The 8,919-nt window shown below is 49.5% G+C and overlaps 2 protein-coding genes across 2 annotated transcripts in view; one reads left to right on the top strand and one right to left on the bottom strand.

Moving 5' to 3' along the window:
• HES6 (hes family bHLH transcription factor 6) overlaps window positions 1–8,919 on the top strand; it is a 312,570-nt gene that overhangs the window by 40,999 nt on the left and 262,652 nt on the right. The gene's annotated exons all lie outside the window — the stretch shown is intronic.
• PSMD1 (proteasome 26S subunit, non-ATPase 1) overlaps window positions 1–8,919 on the bottom strand; it is a 118,984-nt gene that overhangs the window by 72,447 nt on the left and 37,618 nt on the right. The gene's annotated exons all lie outside the window — the stretch shown is intronic.

Below are 8,919 nucleotides of genomic sequence, written 5' to 3'. Positions count from 1 at the left end.
TCCAGGAGAAAGGGTCCCTTGGTCTCTAGCCTGCTAGGCCCCAAATGTAAACCCCATTACCTAATCTGTCCACTCACACCCCACTCTTGAGCTCTTAAACCCTGCTGGGTATCATCAAACTGGACTGACACTGCCTGCGATAAATCCCTACAGCTCACTGCTGGCTGGGTCCTTACTTCCACTTCACAATCCTTTCCCTTCCCTTACAATGAACAAAGCCGACCTCCTGCACTGAGATCAAAGCCATCTCACCGCTTGTGGTTCAGTTATCTTTCAGTTGTGGCTGACTCTCTGCACCCCCATTCGGGGTTTTCTTGGCAAAGACGCTGCAGTGGTTTGCCACTTTCTTCTCCAGTTCATTTTACAGATGGGGAAACCGAGGCAGACATGACTTGCCCAGAGTCACACAACTAGGAAGTGTCTGAGCCTGGGCAGTGAGTCTCCTGACTTCACATCTCCCTTTTGCATTCTCAGCCTCTCCCTCCTTCTGACTCCACCATTTGGCCTATAACACTCTGGCCATTCCTCCCAGAAGAACACTTCCCCTGGACCCTGCTCCCTTCCCATCTTGAATTCCTCTTCCTTCTAGCTTCCAAGAGGCGTGCACATTTGCTGCCTTGACTTCACCATCCACTGCACTTCCAAACCCCTTGCATCTGGCCTCCCACAGCCCTCACGTCACCATTATCTGCGACCTCCCAGGAGGCCAAAGTCACTGCCCTTCTCTCTGCCCCATCCTCCTTGGTCTCTTGACAGTGTATGGCACAGCAGCCAATCCTTTCCTCCTTCGGGATTTCACCTCCTCCTCTTCTGACCTTCCTGTCTTTTCCCTCCTCTTATTCTCAGCAGTCATTGCCCAAGACTCTGTCCGTCTCTATGTATATGTGGCCCCCCCGACCCCATACATCTATGTCTCCCTCAGCGACCTTATCTCTTTCTGTGATTAACTAGCAGGCCTTTATCTCCAAGCCTGACTTCTCTCCTGAGAATCCAGACTCTCAATGTCTGCTCCTCGAAAACCAGACAATCTCTGGTCTGCTTTACTGTGTACAGTAAAATCGGACATCATCTCAACTGGCATCAAGGGAACGATACCAGAGTGTCAGGAAGGCAAACACGGACAGCAGAAAATAATGGGGGGGGGGGGGCCAGGGATTCACAGAGCACATGTTGGGCACCATGTTAAACATTTCACAGTCATTATCTCACTTGATCCTCACAACAAGCCTGGGGAGAGCTGCTATTATTATTTCCATTTTACAGAGGAGGAAACTGAAGCAAACTTATAATCTATCGAGGGAAACTGCTGCTGCTGTCCAGTTGTGTCCAACTCTTCCTGACCCCATGGGGGTTTTCTGGGCAAGGATACTGAAGTGTCTGACATTTCCTTTTCCAGCTCATTTTACAGATGAGGAAACTCAGGCAAACAGGGTGAGGTGACTTGCCCTGGGTCACACAGCTAGGAAGTTTGAACTCAGGTCTGACTCCAAGCCCACAGTTTTATCTACTGCACTACCCCGCTGCCTAACTCTAGGTCAGCTACAATAATTTCTAATGAGGAGTTAGTTCTTGACACAAAAACTGAAAACAAATTCAGAATTTTCTAGCTCTGCTCTCTCTGTGCTTGCCTCCTTTGGTGCACGGTCCTCAGTGGCCGACAAAGTCAGCACACCTGCCGGGGGCCTCCTGTCTCACCGTCTGGTTTCTTTAACTGCTTCCCTGAGTCTTCCCTGGAGGACTCCCTCCACTTTGCTGAGTATCTATCCTTCTACATGAGCTGGAATCCTTCAAGCAAGCTCTGTCAGGTTCTTCCAAAACAGGAAGTCTTTGAACAAAGGGCCAGGGACAAATGTGACCTCCGCTGTTCTGGCTAAGCAGAAGCAAGCCTCGTGTAAAAGAAAAGCACTCTTCATGAGGAGATTCTCTCTCCCCTTCTAATCTCTTCAATTGTTCCACTTTCTGAAAGTCTAAGTCACGGTTTGGACCAAGCCCAAGATCTCCCCCTTCACCATATTTCAAAATGGCAGTCACTTTGTCCCCAGGCTTCCATCAGCATCCCTAACCCAAACGCTCATCCCAGGCCCTCCTATGTATCATTCGTGAGGAGTGTTTCCCTCACCCCTTCCTCTTACTTCAGAGAGAGACTTCATTAAAACAAACCAAAAATGCATTTGATGCTCTGCCTCTAGTGAGATGAGGCCTAAAGAAGAAAGTGGGCTCACTGGAGTCCTCCACCCTGAAGTCACTCACTCTCTCAGCGAAGCTCCCTTCCCAGCACCAGTCTGCAGGAGGAGCCCCTGCCCCTGTCATTTTTCTTCTTCCCTTTCTTCCTTCCAATGATGTTCTCCTGAAAATGATTAGCTCTTCCTCCAATTTATCTGTCCCACATAATCCCACAGAGAGCTGGTTTTAGAGCTTTACCTGGGCCTCCCTGTCTTCTCTCAAAGTCTGATTTAAAACCCCACCGACGAGGTCAATAGATCTCCTGCACAGCACCTCCTCTCCAGCACCTCCCAGGAGTGAGATGTACTTCTCCCAGAGCCTCCTTATTCTGGTCCAGAAGACAAATCCTTGTTATGTGACACCACCTTATTACTCAGCTGCCTACCCATCTGCACACAGGTCATGTGCCCTTCACCTGGAAAATATGAAGCTACGCGTTTGCTTCCCCCAAAGGCCTTTCACTTTCCTGGGCAGGGCTCAGGTCATTGGGTTCCTTCTACTTAGGTCATCCCCCTGTGACCTGATGGGCATTCTTCTTACTAAAGGACCCCAATGAAATTCTATGATTATATCACAGCCAAAAGCCTGTGTATCTGCTATGATTCTATTCAGAATAAAAGGAAAATCCTTCCAATAAGTCTGAATTTCTAGATTTTGTCATAGGCTCTCTAAGAAACAGCTTAAGATCAGTTCGGCTTCTCAACTCTTTGGGAAGGGAAGTATCTATGTATTCTTTTTCTAAAGTTTCTCAAAGTCACTTCTATTGAGATAGGTAAGTCGAGAGAATTCCAAAAGTTTTCAAAAACTATTTATGTTTAGATCAATGAAAAGAGGGATAATTGGGCCAAGAAGAACGAGGTGTCCGTAGGCTCTCAAAGACTGTAGATTTGGCCTGTGCTGTCCTAACTAAGCAGAATGTGGCCCCGGGTGAAAGAAAAAAACGGTTGTTGTTGTTTTAAAAACATCTACAGTGACCCATCAAGAAGAAAAAAATCCAGAATGACCCTCCATCCAAGGCAGCCTCCTTCTCTCTGCAACATGACCACAGGAGAACGGTGAGAAAGAAGAGGAGAGCCCAAAAACCTCACAGCTCTTAGACGATAAACAAATACTGATGCTGCTGCTGGATCTCCACCTTCTTGTCCAATGCCCATGAGGTGACCGGACAGAAAGATGCTGCAGCATTCTGCCACGCTCCTCTCCCCAGGGAGAGACATCATCATGTACCCAAAGCTAAAAGGAAACATCATTTCATGGGATACTTGGCCACTCGACCCTGGAGTGCTTCCAATGACAGTTAAGAGAATATTTCATGTATTAACTTCCATTGAAGAGGAGAGGGCTCTAAGAGAGAGCTAAGATGTCATTTTAAAGGCAAGGCCTCCATCCCCATTGCTCCCAAGTACAGATGACACTGTTAATCACAAAGCACAAACGATCCAAAAGGTCCTTGGCAAAATCCATCAAAGCGACAGAGGACCGCGGGAGCAGCTGTGTGACAGAAACCAGGAGGGTGGACAGTGTGCGCTTCTGGACTCTGCATGGAGCTGGGGGCGGACGAGGCGAGCTGCCAGACTCTGCATGGAGCTGGGGGCGGACGGGGCGAGCTGCCGGACTCTGCACGGAGCTGGGGGCAGATGGTGCGCGCTGCCGGACTCTGCACGGAGCCGGGGGTGGACGGGGCGTGCTGCCGGACTCTGCACGGAGCTGGTCTGGCAGCACTACCAGCGGACACAGGAGAGGAGACATCTGGCAAACATCTGGGGCCCACCTGTTAAGGAGCACGACTGCCCTAGAGATGCTGTGTGCCTGGGAATCCCACGGCAGCCAAGCTGAAGGGCGAGGGAAAGGCCCAGCTCTAAGGGATGCCAGAAGCAGCAGAGCTAGGACGGGGAGACCTGGGTGCGAGTGTCTGCTCTGGCACTGGTTTGTTCTCAGACCAGGGATTAAACTCACTAGGCCTCCATTTCCCAGTTTGTCAAATGAAGGAGATGAGATGATTTCCAAGGTCTCTCCAAGTTCTGAGTAGATAGGATGATCTGTGTTGAGGGATCTGCCTGGGCCGGAGCAGTGGGGCCCGGCTCTCAGTAAGCCCTCCTCCGGCCCCTCCGCCCGCCACACCCCAAGGCCCATCACAGGGGTTGTGCAAAGGGCCTAGGACCAGGGAGAGCCAACGCTGCTGAGGGAGCCAGGTGCTCCCTTCTCTCAGCTATCCCTACACACATGGAGATTCGGCAGATTGAGGTCACGCGGAACTTCTTTATCACAAAGACAAACAAGCACCAAGCCTTTCCCAGAAAGAATCTGGCGGTGTGAACCCACTACACTGATGGGACAGAAGCAGCTCTGTAAGTTATAGGGAATATTTCTTCAAAGAACAGGAAACTCCAGCGACAGGTGGCTGTACAAGACCCTTCACCAGGAATGCTACCTGGGAGCCTTGTTAAAGATGGATTTCCGATCTGGGAGCAGAGACTCTGGGATTGTGAGATAACAGCACTGATTCTCATGACTTCTTCAAGCTCTTACTATTACACTTAGGGGAAAGACGGTCATGAAGGGCATTGGGTGGCAGTTGGGGACAAGATGTGTGGGTGCAAGCATCAAGATGGGGCAAACGAGCCCAGAGAGACTGGAGACAAGAGCCTGCTCAAACGAGTCTTGGCAAAGGGCTGAGACTTGCCGCTCCCCACCCCAGCCCTGCTGACCAAAGACCACATGATGCTGTTGGGGGATTCCCCAGGCAAAGGAAGGCATGGGTGTAACCACAACACCTTTCCCATATTCTTCTTTCTATACTCATGCTTCTCAGCCCTTGGACATCCATAAAAATGAGTCAATCTTTTCTGGAGATTTTCACCTATTATTACAGAGCTAACATGAGTGTGCCAGGAAGAACATGTTAAAATCTTACAAGGAAAAGCCAGAACTAAGCCACACTCAGAATAATGAGGCTGCTACCTCAGCCCTTCACCAGTGGAATCCTATGGTACACAGGCTGCCCACAAGCCACCTCTTCCTTGAAGGCTTCCCTGATGCCACCACCCACCCCAACAATGTACCTGACACTTCCTCAACATGGGCCATCTATTTCTGTGCTGCCACACCAGGACCCAGCACACTGCCTTGGATACAGTAGACCTTAGTTGAACTACTTAGTGCCATGGGTAAATGGGGCATTTGCTCAATCAACAAATATGTCTTAAGCCCCTCCTAAGCACCACAGTAGGCCCCAAGGTTACAAAAAAACAAAACACCAATCTTACTGCTAGACCATAATCACCTTGAAAAATTCCCCTCGGGATGACCCGAATCTCCTCAGACAATTGAGAAGTCCTGTCCTTATTTGGAAGCACAGGCCAGGGAGTGTGGTGGCAGATGACAAGAAGGTGAGGATCCAAACTTGCTGTGCGCAGGGGTGAGAAGGGCCCGGTTGCTACACTGTGCAGCTTCTCCCCCGACACTCAATGCTTCAGCAGGAGACAAAGGTCAGTCCATCTTCTCATCTGCTGAGGGTCTGAGTGCGAGCTCTGAACCACGGGCACAGCTGTGAGCGTGCACTCGATGTCAATCTTATGCCCTCTTCTCTTCTCCCTCTGCACTCTCCTGGGGTAATACTGGCTCCCCAGGGTTTACGGATCATCCCAATGCAAATGAAACTAAGCAAGACATGTGTTACCTAGAAATCTGTCTACACATGTGGACACTTACATCTCCAGATCCCGTCTCTCCCCTGAGCTTCAGTCCAACACCACCAATTATCTATTGGACATTTCAAACCAGATGTTCCAGAGAAATCTGGGACTTGTCCTGCCCACTCTGAACTGGCCTCATGATCTCTGCCCTCACTCTTTCCTCAAGGTCCTTATTTCTGTCCCAGGCTGGCCACTGTCCTTCCAGGAGCTCCCTCAGCCCCTAGGGCCAACCCACTGCCACATGCTATGGTTGTGCAGCACATGTCTTGCAGCCAACCCCTCCTCTCCACTCCTCCAGCTCCCCCCAAGTCGGGCCTTCATCCCCTCCCACTATGACCATTACAGCTGCCTCCAACCCCCTCCATTTCAGGACAGCCTCCCCTTTGCTGCCAAAGAGCAGATCTGACCACTGTCTCCTCTCCTTCATCAGCTCCAGTGGCTTCCTGTTGTTTCAGACAGAAAGTCCTCTGTTCAGCTGTTAAAGCCCTAGGCGAGCGGGCCTCTCCTTCCTGCCTCATAGGATGCTCTGAGCTCTGTCAAACGACCCTCCATCTTCTGTCTCTGCACCTTGGTGATGTCTATTCCTGTGCCTTGAATGCCTCCCTCCCAACGTTGGCCGCACACAGGCCTTCTCTGCCTCGGTCAGGCAGTCAGCCACCTCTCCTGCATGCCATGAACTGGCTCTTTAAGAAAATGTTTAGATAACTGTATTTAAATATACCTGGCTTTAACCTTGTGTGCTTTATTTTTATGCATTTAAAAGCGTGATTCTAAGGATTCTATAGACACACCCACACCGCTGCCAAAGCAAGGTAAGAACGTCTGTTCGACACAAGGCCTTTACTGATCCCCCCAAAACACAAATGTCCTCCCCAACAAACTGCCTTGCATGGAACTAGTCTGTATGTATGTGTATTTATTCACTTTATAATTATGCTATGTATGTTCACATGCATACACACATATAGAAATACATGCAGGAACATGCTGGCAAATGTTTAACAACCAGCTTTCTAGAGGGGAAAAACTGTGCACGTGACACCTTTAAATTCAACCTGGATTATTATCCATGTGTTCTCCATCACTTTCTTAAGACATATCACAAATTAACAAAATAATCAATAAAGTCCTGATTTTTAGCATCTGCCAAATTCTGAGACAGTGAAAATTTAACAGGTGGCTCCGTCTCTAGCATCTACTGGGACTTAGCACACAACTGGTACTTAATAAAAGCTTAGTGACGGCATAAATGTGAAAGAAGCCTGGGGAACAGTCACAGGTCAACTGCCTAAAAAAGTATTTCAAAAGACACACACACAAAAAGTAACTGTAAAAGTTGGGTAGGAGATTGACAAAAAGACAACACAAACTCAAAGATCTCTCACTGGCCCATTCGCGATCCTGGGGTTGACAGGATGGAGACCCCCCCCCGTAGAGAGGGTGAACAAAGACATCGGAAAGGAAGGACGTCCTGTAGAAGCCCCTGGGGAAGACAGGGCGGGCCCCCAAACAACGGGAAATCCCGATCTGATGGCGGACAAGGCCCTGGGAGACTCGCCAGTGCCAACTGGCATTGGGGCTTCTTAAGCAGAGAAGAGCTGGCAGAGCCCTCTAGGAACATCTGCTGACTTTGAGAGTGTGTGTGCACGCACATATGTGAGTGTGAGAGGGAGAGGAGGAAGAGTTAAACGCTGTGTGTGTGCATGTGTGAGTGAATATGAGTGGGTGTGCTGTGTATGAGTGTGTGCACACATGCGAGTGTGTACACACATGCAAGTGTGTGTGTGTGAGTATGAGAGGAATGGAGGAAGAAAGAGAGACAGAGAGAGGAGGAGGAAAGGAGGAAGAAAGAGAGAGAGAGAGGGAAGGAGGAAGAAAGAGAGACAGAGAGAGAAGAGGGAAGGAGGAAGAGAGACAGAGAGAGGAGGAGGAAGAAACAGAGAAAGAGAGGAGGAAAGGAGGAAGAAAGAGAGAAAGAGTGGAGGAAAGGAGGAAGAAAGAGAGAGAGGAGGAAAGGAGGGAGAGAGAGAGAGAGAGAGAGGAGAGGAAAGGAAGAAGAAAGAGAGAAAGAGAGAGGCCAATTCCACAAAAGCCAAAGGCAGCAGAGGACCTTCAGTAAGTCTCACTGTACCAGTGTCAAAATGAGAGGTGGGGAAGAAAGTGAGAGAGCCCAGGCATTTCACTGAGGGGCCTGGCAACAAACAGTTCAATCCCCTGAAAGCGAGCAGAGGCCTCTCCAAGCACTGAGGCCTGCGGTAAACGTCTGCTGGACCATGAGAATCCTGGGGCAGGCCCTGAGGGCTGGGGGTGCACAGTCCCTTTCCTACTGGATGATCACTGATGTGCATTTGGGATTACCTAAAGTCATTAAGGCAAGGTTAAATGATGTGCAGCACACTGTGCATTTAACAAGGCAGAAAATCAGAGAAGACATTTTAGAAAGCCCGCCATCTAAACTGGCCAAAATACAAAGCCTTTCTCTGGTCATGAATTGGGCAGGCTCCTTCCTAAGGACCACTCCCCTCCATTCACATTCTTTATGTCCTTCACTGCTGGCTTCCTCTTGCTTCCGGATGCTTGATCCACCTGGTGTTCACTAAACTCTACCAAAAAAACCATGCAAGAGCCAGGTCTTTGTGGGCACGTGCCTGGTGTCTCCCAAGAAGCGCAGGGACCACATGTGGAACTTCCTGGCCTCCCCAGAGTTCCGGGCCAGGGCCAGGCTGCCCATTATCTGTTTGATCCATTGATGGAACATGGCTGGGCCTCTTTACGGGGTATCTTGGGATCCAGTGGGACCAAGGAAGAAAAGCCATCTCTACCCAGCACACAGAGAAGGGGAGCGTGTGTGTTAGCTGTGTGACGTCACATGCATAGCTCTAATCATTTGGTTTATCAGCCAAATTTGCATCTTCTGATTTCATTTTGTGGTAACATTAGGGCTGCCCGTGAAAGAAAATCTCTCCTTCCACTATCCAATTTTTGAAAAGTGATTTGAAAT

This window comes from Petaurus breviceps, unplaced genomic scaffold (assembly GCF_028583685.1).
Source record: "Petaurus breviceps papuanus isolate PSGF00001 unplaced genomic scaffold, PetGlider_PUasm1.0 567, whole genome shotgun sequence".
NCBI classification, from domain to species: Eukaryota; Metazoa; Chordata; class Mammalia; order Diprotodontia; family Petauridae; genus Petaurus; species Petaurus breviceps.
This window is presented reverse-complemented; position numbering and strand designations above follow the sequence as displayed.